Raw genomic sequence first — 18,594 nt, forward strand, 5'->3', positions numbered from 1 at the left:
TGATAATACATTTAAGATGACCAAAGCATTGCTAAAACAGATATACTGAATTTCTGAAGTATTGCTATACAGCATCTGGACAACAGGGAAGTTATTAGATAATGTTAATCATCTGTTGGTGATGCACAATAGTTAGACTTCAAAGTGTCACAACCGTGACTTTTTCTTTCTGGAAAGAGTTGGTTATTCTGGTGGCAGAATTTTGCCACAAGGAACAATTTTTATGCCATATTGAAGACTAAATAAAATCAACTTATTAAAAAATACAGTGGGCTAAAAAAATGACTTTTGTTTTTGCTGCTCTTCTGTGGTCTTTGTGGTTAAAAAACAATCATCTTTCTCTGGGAATGGAAAATGAAAGGATTTTCAGGAAGAAGTCAACATGAAGTTGCCTGTTCTAATAACAGTTCCAAAATCTCTTTGTTGTGCTTTTCAGAATAAGTTTTTTTTTTCTGTCCATGGCCCAACCCCCCAACCCCTGCTCCTGGAATGCCAGTGTGTTCTTAGAGTGGTCTTCCTCATGCTTTGCAAAACATCACACAGAGGTGACATTGGAGGGTATATCACAAATGTTCAAACAAATGAAAAGATGAATGACAATAGCTGTTGAATATGCAGTAAGTACTGGATGACAAGTTGAATGCACTTTGAAAACACTGAGATCTGTGCTGGCTGAAATTCCTCATGTGACAGTATGAAGGGTCTCCTTATCTTTGGTTATGCGTCATTTGGCAGCATTCAGGTTGTGCCATAGTTACAAGAAATGCCAGAGAAGTTGCCATGTTACATTTGGTGCAGCAATTTTAAGAAACAGTTTTGTGTCATCTTAGATACTTGACAGTGTCATCTACTATATGTCCACACAGAAAGAAATAAGCTCTTGTGTTTCCAGGGACTCAGAGGTAATAATAGTAATATTAGTGTGTCATCAAGTCAGTTCCAATTTATGGTCATCTTGTCTGAAGTTTTCTAGGTACAGAGTACTCAGAAGTTGTTTGCCAATATGTTGCCTTCTAGGGATGATCTGGAATTGCGTGGCTTTACCAAGGCTACACAGGATGGGGAATCAGGTTCTGACCTCTGGTTCTGTAACCAGGTTCCAACTTACTGAGCTGTGCTGCCAGCTAACTGGGGTTTCTTCCCAAAGAAAAAAGGGCACAAGCTTTCATGTATTGAAAGACTCACTTCATAAGATGTACAGAGCAGTGCCTCAGTTAACAGATCATGAAATACCTGTGCGGTTATGGGGGGGGGGCTTGTAATTAGTGGAGTCAGAAGGAACTGGAATGCAAAAAATGACCATTTCCTTAGCAGTGGTAGTAGCCAACAAACAGTGGCTGTGCAGTGACGTAGAGATCCATGCTGGAAATAGATATGCTGGGGGAAATTCCCTCAAAAGCATGTCCAGGATTGCTACCTAACAGCTTATTTGTTGGACCACCGTCCATGGGCCTATTTTGTCACACAGGTACGTACATAAAGTGGAATAGATCCAAATTGTAGGAAGGTGAACCCTTAAATACAAGGGGTAAGAATAAAACTCTTTATTTTATTTTATTTACAAAGTGAGACCAGAATGATGAACCACTTCTCCCACGATGTATCTGACCCAGTGCAAAAGTGCCACCCTCTTTCGAGTGATGGGCTATGAAAGGTAGGGCCTCTCCAGCTGAGGCAACCTGGTCTGGGACTTACACATCTGGCCTCTACTTTGTTCTCCCTCTGTCCTGTCAGAAAACGCAGCTTCATTAGGAAGATTTGGGGAAAATTAAATGCCTCAGTCTTGTGGACTGTACGGCTGCCTTGTTCTGGTGCTCTTGTTGCCTGAGGCCCATGTTGTTGTGCTGAGTTTTAAGTGGTTTTGTTGTTTGATGTTTGCTAGCTTATTGCTCTGGAAAGAAATGTAGAGTAGCAGTTTTGTTTTGTTTTTTTAAAAAAAACAATCACAGGGCAAGTATATAAACCCCCTCAGACAGATTGCTAAATGGGGATTAGGATGAGATAGAAAGGCCCCTCCCCTACCAGAGAGGCACATCCACAAGTCAGTGGACCAGGAGGTTTCTGTCAGCGTTGCAGGGGAATCTGCACCACACAAATCTTTAGCAGCTGGGGCCTTTTGCAAAGAGCAGTAGCCTTGCCAAATCCAAACTTGAACTTGGTATCAGCTGCTGATACTGCTGAGGAGAAAAATATATTTGCTCCTTCCCTAGGTTTGATACTTGTTTTAATGGTTATGTATGATCAAAATGTACAGAAAAATGGATATTCTTCTATACATTTTTAACAATGTCCAGACCTTTGGGAAGGAAGCAGTATCTAATTTTTGCAAAGAAAGCAGCAGTAGTAATATATACAGGCTAGCAGTATTTAATTTGGCTTTAATCTATAGTTAAACTATAGATTAGTTTCAAAGGGGCTAGAAAAGAGAGCATATAGAGGACTTCATTGCAAACAGATCTTATGGGGACAGATACACCTCTGCCACTGGAAGCTAGTTTTGTTTTTGCCAAGTTATAACAGTACAGTGACTGTGATCTTCCTGGGTGGCCTCAGGCCAGTATTTCTCTGTGGCTGACCTACTTCACAGGGTTGTTGCTGTGAAGATAAAGTGGGGAGGAGGGGTGCCACATGTACCACTTTCAGCACAAAAGTGAAATATACATGTAATATAAATTAAATAAGCAGCACAGTTTAATATGGGGGAAATATTTTGCCGTTGACTTAGATTTGCTTAGACTGTCTCATCCCAGCAAGAACTGACCAGTAGTGAATGATTGATGTTTCTGTGTTGATGGGGACATGATGGGGACCTTATAGGTTAGAACAGAAGCACCTATAGGCCTTGTATTTTGGATAGGCTTCCTGCCACCACTGTAATAGGGCTGTGATTAACCAGCATTTTGCTGCCCTCTTTGTCATCTTCCCCTCTGCCAGTCAAGCAAACAGTGGAACGCAGCTGCAATCTTCCACCTTGCCAGCTGTACTCAAAGGGTGATGATTCGAGTTACTGATGTCTTTGTAGTGCGGTATCGGTAATTATGCACACTGCAATGAAAATCAGCCTGGCTTCATAGCAGAATCTAAAAAATATGAATAATGCTGAGAACTTCCTGCTGAGCTTTTGACTGTCACCTTTGGGTGCTTGTTTTCAAGGTGGCTTACCTCTGAAAAGAGAAAGGTTGGTTTTAAGTTTTGACTTTAGAGGGGGGTAAAAAAACACTCTTTCTTTCTCTTTCTCTCTCCTCTCCCCCCCCCCCCCAATTTCATGCATATGCTAAGCCCACAACACTTCTATGCTGCAGTAAAGTCTCTGTTCTTTCAGCCACCAGCAGATTCTTGGGTCTTGTCTCTTGTGGTGGAGGGTTTGCACATAGGCACATGCTCAGACTGTTTTCTGAAAATGTGGGATTTCATAAGGATGGCCTTGTCGAAGAAACGTACAGAGTCTTGTCCTCAAAAAATCTGGGATGAATTGAGTGATAGTGGTTCATGACACTGAGGTAGCCGAGGGGTGCCCGTGTCTGAATGGAGAGCTGTTTGTTTCAGCCTGGTTTAAGTCAGCAAGTCATTTTACATTTATACTGAACGTGAGGTAAGCCTAAGTGAGTTCAGTGGGGAGAATTTGTAGGTAGGTAGAGGATCCCAGCCTTCGTGTCCACAGAAATACCAATAATTCTCCTTTCTGTTGCCCATTCGCACAAGAAAAGAAGATGGAGTGGGAAGGACTGTGGAAGCTTCATAGCAGGGCAGGGCAACTGTGGCTCTCCAGGTCTTTTTGGATTACCATCCCCACAGTCCTCACCATGGGCTGTGCTGGCCAGGGCAAATAGAGTAGAAGGCCAGGTAATTTGGAGGACAGTGGTTGACATTCTCCTTTATTGGGCTTTCTGACAGAGGGTGCCTGAGAGTAACAACCCTCTTCCTTAACTGAGGATGAATTAACTTGTTAAATCTACATTGCCCTGTACCATAGCGTATGCCAGTCCAATCCCATAATTCTGTAAAAGCCTGCATAGACAGTCCTCCATATTTTCATACCTGTTTCCCTGTGTGCATTTCCTAATACTGTATATACAATATATACAATTAGGAATATGCATTTTCCTAATATATACAATTTTTGCAAGCAGGTTCCTCTTATATAAATGCATAATATGCACTTCTTTGGGATACATTTTCCCCTCATGTATGCATTTGTATAGTAATGTTTTTACTCTGAGAATTGCATTGGAAGAATCTGGGAAGCTGCATGTTTTGTCATGCAAGTGCATTTCAGGTTTGACAGTTGATTTGAGAAGTTCAAATATAAAAAAATGGACAGAATGAACGTCTCTTCCCTCCATCCCCTAAGTAGGCAGTAGAGATGTGCCTAGCAGTCATGGCAGTTATAGTAGAAGCCATCGCTCTTTCAATCCGAGTGATCCAAATTGAGTATAGCGCATGTGTTACAAAGCTCACATGGAGAGACCGACTTTCACTGCCTATCGGCCTTGTGCAAGACCCACTACATTACAAAGATGACATGTGCGGATGCATTCTCTGTTTTCCTAGGGCATGTCTCGATGTCAGCTTTGAAGTGGCAGACAGGTGCGCCTTCATTTTGCATTCTTCTCCTGCAGTCTGCGTGCACCAGCACAGCATGCATAACATTACATCCTGTACTGGATGTGCACCCACTCTATGGGACTAGCTCTGACTGTGATGCTATTTGCATGGCCGCAGTGAAGCCGTCATTTTTGACTTCTCTCACTTATGGTTAAGATCAAAACTGCTGAACTGTGAGGAAAGCTAACTGCCCCTTAAATTTCTCTCTTCCCACCCCTTCCTGCCCTAGTGCTAGTAGCACAATACCTGCTTCATTGACGCTTTACCCCCAGAATGGAACACATTCTGCAGTGTTGACCTTCCTTTTCTAGGTTTCCTAACAATTTGTGAGCACATGGACATTATAATTGCCCTCTGAATTCCACATTGCCGTCACTTCTATGAAGGTGTGATGGTTGTAACGGAGGAGCATTTTGACCCAAAAAAACATGTTGGGGGTGGGTTCCCTTTATGATAAGTGGAATGTAAGTTGAAAGGCATGACTTTTCAACAGTGCTGGTTGCATTCCTAGTAGAGATGGGCACGAACTTGGGTTCAGAGGTTTGTGCACGTTCATATGCATGGCACAACAGTTGTCACACATTCCCTTCTACTGCCTCCCCAGCCAATGACCCACTCACCAGTTGGAGCGTGCTCCTCTCTTCCTCCTCTTCGGCTGTTTGACCAGTCCCTGGTAGGAGCACAGATTTGCCTGTCCTGCTTCCTTGTCTGAGTGGGCAATCAGCCAAAGAGGTGGGCAGGGAAGCCGAAGAGGAGGAGGAGAGGAGTATGCACCAGCTGGTGAGTGGGGGATCCAGCCGAGAAGGTGGGGGAAGGGAACATGCAGCACTTGTGGTGCCTCCTCTATGAACCTGCACAAGCCTCCCAACCAAGGTTTGTGCCCATCTCTAATTCCTAGGTGTGTGGCCAGTCACACAGTTGGGTGCTCAGACAGGAATGCGATTATTGTCTCCTTAGTAAGTAAAAATGTGTTGCCAAGACTTACGTGATTTCCTTTGTGCAAGTGTAAATTGTCTGTAAGATTCTAGGCAGTATATCTAGCAGATAGTTTGTCACAGGGCTTTTGTTCGGTCCTATGTGGTGTTGCTGTTGTTGATGATGATGTTTTTGACTTTTGTACCACCCCATAATGCTAAGAGCATGCTCTGGGCAGTTTGCAACATAATTATGTAAACAACTTGCCCCTCCCAGCAAGCTGGGTACTCATTTTACTCACCTCTGAAGGATGGACTCCTGATTCAACCTTGAGCTGGCTACCTGAACCCATTGGGATCAAACTCAGGTTATGAGCAGTGAGTTGACTGCAGCACTACCTTTTAACCACTGCACCATGGAGCTCATTGTAGTGCACGTGAAGGCTGGCTATATTTGAATCAGGGAGACTGTGTGTTAGTGAATTGCCCCTTCCATTATCTTTCACCTTTGGCTGTGCTGACCAGAGCTGATAAGAACTTCGGTCCTAACAAATATTTTCATGCAAATCTTGAATATTTTGTAACTAGAGTTCAGCTCTTCTTTGTTGGATTGGCCCTGAAGTTATGTGGGTCCACAGACTTCTCTGTAATGATGTAAGTTGATCTTTTCCTCTCCACAGGTGTTTAGGTGGGCAGACTGCTCAGTTATCATCAAAAAATGTTGCAGTTTTCAAACTGGGTTTGTATTGCCAGAGATCCATATTTGTTAACAGCAGTATATGAAAATTTAAATCAAGAAACCTGATCAGCCCTGTTTTCCAGCTCTGATGGAGCTTCCCCTTTGACATGGAAATGTTTTTTTCTCTCTATTGACAGGCTGGAAATTCTAAATTTCCAGAGCAGCTTTTTGTACTTCAGTTGAGTGATGCTGATTCTTTTATAGGGGCAGTCCTAGTTATTGTCACTCTGCAACTTTGTGTATAAAAAGTTGAGCCCTTACCTCTTTCTCTAAAAGTGCACACTGTGGCAGGAAACAGAATGGGTTTAATCACATTAATCCCCCTTCCACAACTGTACTCTTACTTTGCTACAACTTAATGGGTATTTTTAATGATATTTCCCCCCACATTCTCCTTTTCCCAGTGATCAGTTTCAAATACTGGAAGTATCAGTGAATAGATGATTATGGAGCCAGAGTCAACGTGTGAGGACATTGTGGAAAATGTGCATGAAGGCGACAGCAAGGAAGAATTGTTTTTGGGGTGGGGGGAAGAAATCACATGGTCACATTGAGTCTTTCTAAGTAGTGATTTAAATCAATTTGATTGAAATGAAATCCACCCTGAGCCTCCCAAGTCCACCTCTCACTGCCGTCTGTGCCGGGTGGGCTCAACCCTCTGTAATTAAATTTTCCCTTTTGAATGGTATACTTGTCAGGTCAGCTTCCAGATGGCAGTTTGATCCCTTTGCCTTTCGTATATGTCAAGACTACACTATTTTTTTTCCACAGGGAAAGTAGGTGGGATCCTTGACTGATGTGTAGAACTTTTGCAGGACTGCATTTCAGGCTTTTGGGGGCCACACGTGGGCCCCTGAGTTACAGGTTCTGAACCCCAATGTATGATCTGGTTCATACATTGGAAGCTGAAACCTTTGAAACCTTTTCCAGGTGTAAGCCCAAACATTCAGCCCTAGTTTCAGTAATAGTATACAATGTATATCTCCCTACTGAATTTTTAAAACAGAATTTGTTACAATACTTATCAATCGCTTGACTTACACCATGTTGCTGTTTTAAAAAAACAACAAACCAAGGCAAGTTACAGTGTATAATGATAAAAACAAAAGCAGGAAATAAGAGAAGCAGCAAAGTTTGCAACTCAGTTAAAACCCTTGGAGAATTAGATTATGTTAAACTTTAAAACAGTGGTTCTTAACCTTGGGTTACTCAGGTGTTTTTGGACTGCAACTCCCAGAAGCCTTCACCACCAGCTGTGCTGGCTGGGGTTTCTGGGAGTTGCAGTTCAAAAACACCTGAGTAACTCAAGGTTAAGAACCACTGCTTTAAAAGACATGAATATTTTTGCCTTGCAAAACTCTCTGAAGAATGTATTTAATTCAGTAGGGTGCTAGTACTGAAAAAGCCTTGACCACTATTTTGCCACTTGTCTAGATTAGGGGAGGGGCAAGCTAGGCATCATGAACATCTGTAGCATAGCTTGGAAGAGTTACATTTTTCCAAACAACACCCAAGTGTTTGGGGGTTATAGTCAATTCCCCAGTCCCAAACCCAGTTTTGGTTTTTAGCCTCGACATGGAGTACTATCCATCCATCCATCCGTCCATCTGTCCGTCCTTCCTTCCCTCCCACCCATGCCCTTTTCCTTTAAAAGGACCCAAGGTGGCTTGCATCATAAAACACAATATTTTAAAACTAAAAATATAAGTATACAAATACTAAGAAAGGATCAAACAAATACTACTCTTAAGAAATGATAAACAAAAGCAATACCAAAACATGTTCAAAGCAGTAAGGCACAACAATCCATTTAAAAAGCCCACTGGGGCAGCCAATCACTAAGGGAAAGCTTGCTTGAAGAGAAAAGTCTTTATCTGCTTGTGGAAGGCCAGCAAAGATGAGGCTTCCCTGGCCTCCTGTGGGAGGGAGTTCTAAAGTATGGGAGCAGCAACAGAGAAGGCCCTCCTCCTGTGTCTCCACTAAACACATTTTGTGACGGTGATGGGATGGAGAGGAAGGCCTCCCTTGATAATCTTAACACTCAAGCAGACTCATAAAAGGAGACTCTGTCCTTGAGAGAACTTGGGCCCAAGCCTTTCAGGGTTTTATATACACACATATAGATGTGTGTATATAAAACCCCGAAAGGCTTGGGCCCATTTTATCTCAAGGATATATACTCAGGCAGACTCAATAAAAGGAGACTCTGTCCCCTATATATATATATAAATACTGGAAAGTGGGGAAATGAGCCGGGTTGGGATTATGAGGATAGCCTTAACTTTTTGCCCCTGGGGCAGACACAATTAGAACTGATTTCCTTCAGACTTGTTATTCCCTGGGAATGAAAGGTCCCATTCCTTCATTTTGCTCATAGGTCTGTGTATGTGGAGGTGATTCCCTCTGGAATTGCAGCAAGGGGGGAAAGCTCCCAACTACTTGTTTCTGTTCCAGCTCAGCCTCCCTATCAACTACTTCTCATTAAAAACTACCAGACCAGGGCTAAAGATATGAAAAATGTCATATCCAGTGCAGTCTTAGGCTGTGTGGGCACTTGAAGGAGGACTTCCAAAGCAGATCTTGATAGACTGAGGAGCTAGCATGAGAACTAGAAACCCCTTTCACATTATTTGAACATAGCACTTAGAGCAAAGAGTATTGCAGTTTCTTGATCTTGCCTGTTACTCAAGTATGGGGTATGTTTGCAGATCCTTGTTTCTGTTCTCTGGCCCAAGTGGTTATAACATGAAGAAGTTACCTTGGCACAGTACAGCCTGCTCCAGCCAAAGGAAGTCCCAAAACACTGGAGGTAGTATTATGTCATATTGCTTTGGTTTTTCTCCCTTCAGTGCTGGAGTCTGATTTAAACCAAACCACATAAATGGCACAGTCTCTTCTTTCATTGGGCACTAAATCTGGCTTGTAAAATGGTGGTAGAAGTGGCGTTCCCTTCAGCAGCTGCTTCTAAATGACATGGTTTATGGCTCCCATTTACAGACCGTGTGTAATAGCAAATAAGAAGCAGGTATGGAGGAAAATGCTTAAAATATCTGTGGCTCCTGATTGGGGGGGGGGAATGCTGACGCGTTGTGCTGCGTGTATTGTGGGTTTCTGTTGTCAGTGTTGGATCCTTGACTGATTGCAAGGAATTGATTGAGCAGTAAAGCCCAGAGTCTTGCAAAGAAGATAGAGTGACGGTGGGGAGGAAGGGAAAAGCTATGGATTTCTTGGTATGAGTGGAAGACAGTTTTAATTAACCCCGTTTTATGAACCTGTTAGAAGAATGACAGAGTGATGAGCGCAGGAAGGCTAAAGGGACTGGGGACCCTGGATGCTCCTTGCTGGATATGCTAGACTGCTGTGAGCAGTGTGTTTGCCAAAGGGCTTCAGCAAATGCTCTCCAGTGGCCTTGGGCTCTGACTCACAAACTCCAGTTTGCCGATTTCCTCAGCAATTCCAACACATCCCATAGCTTTGCTGGAATAAGGACTAGCTGGCATTGCCATGACCCTAAACTAGGCACTGTAAGACCCACTGAACTACAATGTTCCAGGATAAACATTTACACTTTCTTGGCCATTTTATGTTTAAATCTTAAGACTGTTTGCACACTTTGTTTCTTTTTTGTTGTTGTTTTGAAGAACTCAGAAATTCCTCAGTGCAACCCAGTTTCTTTCCAGAGAAAGAAAAGCTAGACCCAACAACCTGCATGAGTAATACAAATGGGGTAGATGAACTTTATGTGGTGTTAGCTTTAGTCTGATTTTTTTCCCAATCATAGCTGTTACAGGCAAGCACAGAAGCCCTGTTTCTAAGTGTAACCAAGTCTTATTTAAGTGTTTCCTAAGTTTTTGCCCTGCAACTGTCTAGCCCAGGAACATGGATTTGTCTTTTGTATGTGCCCGTGTGCAAATGCACGTGCATGTTTGAGCTGAATTTGTCAGGAATTTGTGTACTCTGCACCATTTTTTTTTGGTCTTGTTTTGTGCCTGTGTGGTATATATGCGTCCTACTTCCAATATCCTTTATGTATTCCTTTCAGAACACACCCTCTGCTTATTGAAGACCATCTACATTGAGTAGAATCATAGAATCATGACATTGGAAGGGGCCTGTAGGCCATTGAGTCCAACCCTCTGCTCAGTACAGGAATACAAATCAAAGGATATCTGCCAGGTGGTTGTCTAAATTTCTCTTGAACGCCTCCAGTGTTGGAGCGCTTGCCACCTCTCAAAGTAATTGATTCCATAGCTGTACTGTTCTAAAAGTTAGGAAGTTTTTTATGATATTCAACCAAAATCTGGCTTCTTGTAACTTGAGCCCATTATTGTTTGTCCTACACTCTGGGATGCTCCAGAACAGATCCTGCCCCTCCTCTGTATGACAGTTTTTCTAATATTTGAAAAGTGCTATCATATCACCCCTCAGTCTTCTGTTCTCAAGGCTAAACATGCCTATTACTTTCCTCATAGGGCTTGATTTCCAGTGCCCTGATCATGCTCATTGCCCATTGAACTTGCTCCAGTTTGCAAAATGTAGTTACTCTTCTGAATGACAACCTGAGGGGTTTCTCTCTTCTAATTCCTGCTATAATCTGAATTTACTAAGGAGTGAATCTGCTTAATAGTTTTGAATAGACTTACTGAATTTGTTGCTGAATGGTGAATTGGCATGTAAATCATATTGATTCAATGGGTTCACTCTGGCTGAAATTGTCATTTGGATTCAGGCCACAGTGTATAAGCAGTAAAACATATTGAAGTAGTGTTCGCTTGTATGAAACATGTTCAGATGAGCAGAGGATGGTGTCACAATTTCTGCTCTTTGCTAAGGTGGTAGTAATGTGGAGAGATGGGGTAGAAAATTTCTTCTCTGAACCCAGAGGCCTAAAGCAAAGCAAATTAGATGGGAGAGTCCTTAAGAAATATTGAAGGAACCCACCCAATTTAATCCTTCTGATGAACTGGCCTTATATCTGGGTCATGGGAAGCAGCACACGTCTGTGGCAGCAGATGGTCTCTTAAGGAGGCTCTGTTCTGGAAAATTTAGAACTAAGTAACCTCTGTTACTAGCTACCAAGGAAACAGAGATGAGAGATGGATGTACAGTACTTGCTTTGCAGAGCATTAAGTAAGTGTACATGAAGATGATTTTTTGGAGGGGGTGGGGTCAATCCAGGCTGCCACCATTTGCATCACGAGCCTCTTGTAAGTAGATGCGTGCTGTAAACAGTAGTGGGTAGAAAGAAGGAAGGTCTTGTTCCTTGTGGTGGGTCACCTAATTCCTGATGTTAGGCTTGGGGGATTTGCTAAGAATTTTGTCTGTAATGCAGTCCTTACCCATGAGATCTCTCAGATGGTGGAGATCAGGCATGTTTCCTAATTACAATTTCGTAGTGGATGAAGACCTCCTAGTTTTAGGATTGAACTCAGCAGTCAGACTTGCAAACTCAGGGTGTGTCTACATTATTGAATTAAATTGGGAGCTGGTTTGGGTTTTTAGGAAATGATTTAGCATCACATGGTTTTTGTCGGAGTGTGTGTGTGTCCTCAGAACAATGTTTAGTTTTAAACTTTGTGGTGTATTGGCACTTAGGTGCTCTGGCTCCCATTTTCTCCAGTTTTTACTCTATACAAAGAACAATTCTTCACATTAGCCATACCTTATGCCTTTCTTGAAGTCAAGCTTTCCTGTCTTGAGACAGCTGACACTGGAGTCAGTGGCTTTTGTTCAGCAAAGTCAGCATCAGTAGCCTGCAGCACGGCCCACAAGCAGCCATTTGCAATGTCCTCTTAAAAATTGTCATCTCTGGTCTAAGTCACATTTCTAAATATTTTTATATACTGTATAAGTTTTGAAGTTACATAGTGCTAGACTGATGTAGCACTAAAATAGAAACAGAAAGGGGAAAAAGATCAGTTGTACTTGGCAGTCAAAACTCAGCAAACCTTGTGGATCCCCACATATTTTTTTATACTCTGGTACAGGTGATCACACATGACAAATGAGTAAAAAAAAAAAAATTGAGACCAGTATTGATTTAAAAGAAAGAATCCTCCACATGGATGTTTTCCCAGCTGAAAAAAGTGCACTTAGCTGTATGTCAGGTAGTTAAAGATTTTTAATTCAATTTTAAGTGTGCTAAACTCGACACAGAAACTGGAGTATTGCAATGTATAGTTAAACCCTAAGTCTGTACAGTATTTACCTCTAGATCAGTGGTTCCCAATCCCCAGCCCCCAGATATACAGTACTTGAACTACACCTCCTCAAAATCCTGGCTGACACAGCTAGTGGTGAAGGCTTCTGGGAGTTTTACTCCAGGAACATCTGGGGACCCAAGGTTGGGGACCACTGCTCTAGTCAATCACAAAGTAAGCTACAGTAATTTGCAAGGTGCAGAGGTTAGAAAAGGATAGCTAGGAGAAGCACACATATTTTGCCACTTAGAAAAGTTTCACTTCTACGTGCGAGTTGATATTTTGTCTAGTTTGACCTACAGAAAAGGTTTAAAATGCTTGAAAAAAGTAATTTATTTTATATAGCAGTGTTGGTTGTGAATGTTTGTTGCCGTTGTGCTGTGGATGTTGATACCAATACTTGTAGCCTGGATCTTGTTAATGTTTGATTGAAAGAAGTGAGAGATAAATCACATCATGCTCGTGCCTGTTTGAGATTTAGAAAGGTGAGTGACAGAATGGTTCCTTCCTGTTTGGAACTGTAAATAAACCAGATGAATGTGGAATAGTCTTTGCCAGAAATCAAGTGTTGATTTAAAAGTTATTGCCGTTAATAGCTTTCTAAAGTGACTATTAGTAGGGGAGTGTTTTTCTTTAAAGTTCTGTCCTTTTGGAATAATATTTGCATTGAAAAATATTAATTGCTAAGTGGGTTAATTCCATAGTTCATATGGAATCAAGCCATCTTTTACTGTGGCTCTTTTGCTTTCGTAATGGCCAGGTGATAGTCTTGATTAAGTCGGGCTGTAATTGTTGTAAACTGGGCCATATCATTTCTGTATTTGTTATCTTGCTTTGTAGCCTACCTTTTCCTAGTGGCTTAGGCAGAATGATTATGTAAGAAGTAATAATATCCCTGTATGAGTTTTGGGATACCCAGTGATATTCACATGTATAAAGTGGTGTGCTCTTGTATTGCTGTCTCTAATATTGGCTGACCAGTATTACAAAGGATTCTGAAAAAGAGCTGAACAAGGGGTAGGGACTAGTCTGTTGTTTCTTGTTCTGCATGTAAAAAGTCGAGAGTCTGGCATCAAAAAAGTGGAAATATCCATTTTCTACCAGAAGCCACATGAAAGATCTCAGAGTAGAATTCTCAAGAAGTCATTGTACATTGTAACCAGAAGCTTATGGTTTCTATATCTCCCTGCCTCACCTCGTTGTGCAGGAAATAAGCACAGCGAGGTGAGGCAGTAGTACTGCCCTATCTTTTGGAGCTCCTGCAGCAGAGGTGGGAGCTGCATGGCCCACAGACCACATTCCTAAACCACACCCAAACTGCCCATCTTTCAAAATAAGTAAAATTAAAATTAAAATTAAAAGGTTTAAGCAAAGGAGAAATGCTGCTCCCAGAAACCTTAAGGGGCAGCCATTTTCATCTCCAATACAGTACAGTACAGAGCCTTCTTTTGCCCTTCACCTGTTTTTATGAAACTGAAAATGAACTTGTGTTCTTACTTATTTCATTTTAGGGGAGTTGGTTTAGCAGATGGCAGATCAAAGGAGCCCCCCCCCCAGTAACACACCGGGCTCTCAGAACTTGTCTACCACAGTCCTACCAAGATTAACGAGATTTCTTTGTTCACTTGTTACATTTATATCCCACATTTACTGCACTGGATGCAGGCAGCTAGAATAGCTCTTCTCCTCCCCTGATGTTATCCTGACAACACCCTGTGAAGTAGGTGAGACTGAAAGAGCCACAACCTAAGGGCCACGGTGAGTTTCATGGACTAGAATCTGCATCATACAAGTCACAGCCCAGCCCTCTATACAGTACTGTACAATGGTGCCTCGCTTAACGAGCGCACCGTATAACGATTAAATCGCATAGCGATCCGTTTTTTCGGATCGCTAATGCGATCGCACAACGTTGTTCCCATAGGGAAAAATTCGCTTTGCGAAGACCGGCAAGCGTTTCGCTTACCGATCTTCGCAAAACGACCCCCGCCGATCAGCTGTTCGGCGGCCAAAATGGCTGCCGGAAGCCGGGAAATGGCCTAAAATGGCCGCGCGCAGCGTTTTCGCGCCCTCGTTAAGCGAGGCGAGGGCGCGAAAATGGCTGCCGGCCATCCTGAAGCTTCGCTGAACGGTGAGTACAGTGGTGCCTCGCTTAACGAGCGCACCGTATAATGATTAAATCGCATAGCAATCCGTTTTTTCGGATCGCTAATGCGATCGCACAACGTTGTTCCCACAGGGAAAAATTCGCTTTGCGAAGACCGGCAAGCGTTTCGCTTACCGATCTTCGCAAAACGACCCCCGCCGATCAGCTGTTCGGCGGCCAAAATGGCCGCCGGAAGCCGGGAAATGGCCTAAAATGGCCGCGCGCAGCGTTTTCGCGCCCTCGTTAAGCGAGGCGAGGGCGCGAAAATGGCTGCCGGCCATCCTGAAGCTTCGCTGAACGGCGAGTACAGTGGTGCCTCGCTTAACGAGTGCACCGTATAATGATTAAATCGCATAGCGATCCGTTTTTTCGGATCGCTAATGCGATCGCACAACGTTGTTCCCATAGGGAAAAATTCGCTTTGCGAAGACCGGCAAGCGTTTCGCTTACCGATCTTCGCAAAACGACCCCCGCCGATCAGCTGTTCGGCGGCCAAAATGGCCGCCGGAAGCCGGGAAATGGCCTAAAATGGCCGCGCGCAGCGTTTTCGCGCCCTCGTTAAGCGAGGCGAGGGCGCGAAAATGGCTGCCGGCCATCCTGAAGCTTCGCTGAACGGTGAGTATTTGGCCTATTTGGAACGCATTAAACGATGTTTAATGCGTTCCAATAGAAATCGCTGCCCCATTCAGCGATGCTTCAGCATAGCGAAGGTTAATCCGGAACGGATTAACTTCGCTATGCGAGGCACCACTGTATTTGGCCTATTTGTTTAATGCGTTCCAATAGAAATCGCTGCCCCGTTCAGCGATGCTTCAGCTGAACGTATTTGGCACCACTGTATTTGGCCTATTTGTTTAATGCGTTCCAATAGAAATCGCTTCACCGTTCCGGATTAACCTCGCTATGCGAGGCACCACTGTATTATCATTCTAACCTCAGATAAGATGAACCCTTTGGAATCCTTGGTGTTGGTGGTGGTGGTGGTGGAAGCTACACAAATTCTTAGGTAGCAGCAATTGTTGTCTCCTCCTTAGGGAGCTTTCAGATTACAAGGCATTTATGTGGTGTTTATGTGTGTTTGATTGCTCCAGTGACACCACCATGAAGTGGCTGGCTGTCAGACATCTATTTCTCAATCTCTTCTGTCTTCCTCAGGTGTAGAGAAATTGTGCCTAAATGCAATACAATGATTTCACCCATTTAAAAGAAAAGACAAAAAAATATCTTGCATTTTCACTTGTTTAGGAGACAAGAGGCTTTTTTTAAAGTGAATTTGTCTAATTGCTCCACTTCATAACTCACAGATCTTACCTTCTGAGCCCATGAGAAATGCAGCAAAGGATGAATCATATTTTTAAATCATTATTATTATTTTGTGGGAGACTTACATCCATATTCTTGATCTGCTAAAAACAGTCAGAGAGGGAGACAAAACCTTACTAATTTCAAGACACTTTTAGGATGACAGCATGTCACCTGGAGATTCCATCTGTTTTCAGTGCAAACAGCAGGAGTAACGAACGTGAAATTGTGTTTAAAAGTTTCATTTCCACCACAGTTCAGACTGTTTATTTTTTAAGATGGTGAAATGGCCTGGTCTGTACTATTCATGGTACAAGCAGAGTGAGGGCTCCATGTCAGGATGACATCCATTTGTGTGCGTGCTGGAATGGTCCTTTGTGTGATGCATTCCAGGCAGATTTTTGTAGCGCTAGACCCAGCTTTCTTTGGTTTGGTTTTTGTTTCCTTCCAGTTGAAAAGTGTTTACTTTAAGAATAAAACAAGAATTTCTTGGTTGCCAAAACACCTCAACACCAAGTTTGATCATATGAAAGTGAATTCATGTGAGTGCTCAATTTATCTTATGTGTGAGGGGACTTTGTCCCTCCAGATCTTTTGCTCTATGACTCCCATCCGTGCCACCCTGCACGACCAGTGGCAGGATATTGTCAGGATTGTTGAAGGCCCAAGAGTTTGGAGGGCCAAAGGTTTCGTGTCCGTCATGTGAGGGCCCAGAGAGATGAACAATAATAGTCAAGCAGCGCTGGGACCCTTTGATGCTGACAATGTAGGCTTAGACTTACTCTGCACATGCAAGAGATTGGGTGCAGTTGCTGGCTCCTAGGCAGCTGAGGAAACCAGTGCAGGCAAGTCTAAATTGCTCCGCTTTGTCCCCTTGCACAGCCTCTCCTCCCTGTGTGTCTGTCTGGCAAATATTTGTTTGGTTGATCATACTAGATTCAGGAGTGCTGGTGCTTAGTTCAGAATTACCTCAGGCTGGAGACAAACCAAAACGTTTTGGTGTCTGAGGCAGACATGCTTCATGGTAGCAAAATCTCAATGTAATTGACAATTTCTTGCACTTTATTGTTGCCTTCAAATTGTATGCTTGAGCTGAGGTTCATCATTTTAGCTGATAGCAAGTATGGCCCTATCCACAAACTTTCTCTTCACCCACTCCCTTATTTCCTTCTGCGCTAGATTATCCTTGTTCCTCTGATGATTCTGAAGAACACGAAGAACTCCACTTGCAGAACACCAATATGAATATTTAGCTTTGAGGAAATGAATTGGGAGGGGGGCAATTACAGATATTCTGAACCACACTGTGACCTCTGTTGTGAGGTTGCTTTTCCCTCAACCTCTTTTCATAAGAAGATGTGATCCTGCTAGAAACTTCTTGAAAGCACTGCAGACAGGCCCATGAGCAGCGTATCTGAATGCTCCACTGCTGGCTGAACATGTTGAGAGCTAAGCTAGATATGGCCTTAGATATGTGTAACAGTTTAATGTGTCTGATTTTCGTTCCTTTTTAAAATTGTGTTTATTAGTCCAGTCAGGCAAGGAGGAAGTGTCAATACTCCTCTCTGTGTAATCATCCCAAAGGTTGCTACTGACCCATGCTACTCCCACCCAAGGCTAATAGTAGGTGTGAGGATCTGGGTTCACAGTATGTTCGATGTGTGTATTAAAGCCTCTCCCTTTGTTACAGTCCCAGTCTTGACTAGACCCTCCTTACTCTATTTAAAGAAAAATCAAGATGGCCTGCACTTAATGTCATGTCTGGTTTGTTGTTGACAGCTGCCATTCACAACAAACTATAGCTAGTGGATCCTCTCCATTCTGAGTGCTTTTTCACAGTATCTTGTACAGAATTTTTTTTCAGGGTTGGTAAAGAGAAGAGAAATAACACACAGTTACCTATCCCAACAAACATAAAGCTATGTGTAGTATAAAACTGATGTCACAGTTGTAACTACTTTAATATAAATCCCTTTATTATTAAGATGTCCTTATTTTGAAAGCATTTCTCCTCTGAGCAACTAATAATATTTACTGTTCCTATTTTAGCATCTTTGCTTGTTCCAAAACCTAGATATTAGCCTCAGGGTTCTCACCTGACTATACATGGAAGAGTGTACTTGCTTTATTGTTCTTCATCTCAGTGACTGGCACAACATTCCATTGGCCAGAGTCCTGTTACTTATACCCACCTATGTATGAGTCATATGGCACAAATCGCAGCAGCAAACTGCTGTTTAGTTAAGAAGTTGAGGTTCACATTTCTTGCCACTCACCAGTTGCATGACAAGAAATAAAAGCACTTAGTTCTTAACTAATTGGTAATTCATCACAGTAATTTACATGATTAATGTAATACAACTCTTGCATTTGAATATATAATGATCTTAAGAGCCATCATTGCAGAATTTTTTTAAATCAAAAGATTCACAAATTGAAGTGAAGACACAATATTGACCGCTGATAAAGAAGTAGGACGTAGTGCAGTTTCAGTCCATGGCACATTTCCTTGGTGTACAGTCTCAGTGAATACAGTGGTGCCTCACATTACGACGTTAATTCGTTCCAGCGAAATCGCTGTAGAACGAAAACGTCATAAAGCAAAATTAAAAAGCCCACAGAAACACATTAAAACCCATTTAATGCATTCCGATGGGCTGGAAACTCACAGTCCAGCGAAGATCCTCC

General features: G+C 42.6%; 1 protein-coding gene across 2 annotated transcripts in view; it reads left to right on the top strand.

Moving 5' to 3' along the window:
• Window positions 1-18,594, top strand: part of RNF44 (ring finger protein 44) — an 84,791-nt gene that overhangs the window by 2,967 nt on the left and 63,230 nt on the right. The window contains exon 1 of one of the 2 annotated variants that reach the window (XM_072989965.2): window positions 14,170-14,216. The exons of the other annotated variant lie outside the window; for it this stretch is intronic. The gene's annotated coding sequence lies outside the window, so the exon portion shown is untranslated. Of the gene's footprint in view, window positions 1-14,169; window positions 14,217-18,594 lie in introns of those variants that run through there. 2 annotated transcript variants of the gene reach the window in all.

This window comes from Pogona vitticeps, chromosome 2, assembly GCF_051106095.1.
Source record: "Pogona vitticeps strain Pit_001003342236 chromosome 2, PviZW2.1, whole genome shotgun sequence".
Lineage (NCBI taxonomy): Eukaryota > Metazoa > Chordata > Lepidosauria > Squamata > Agamidae > Pogona > Pogona vitticeps.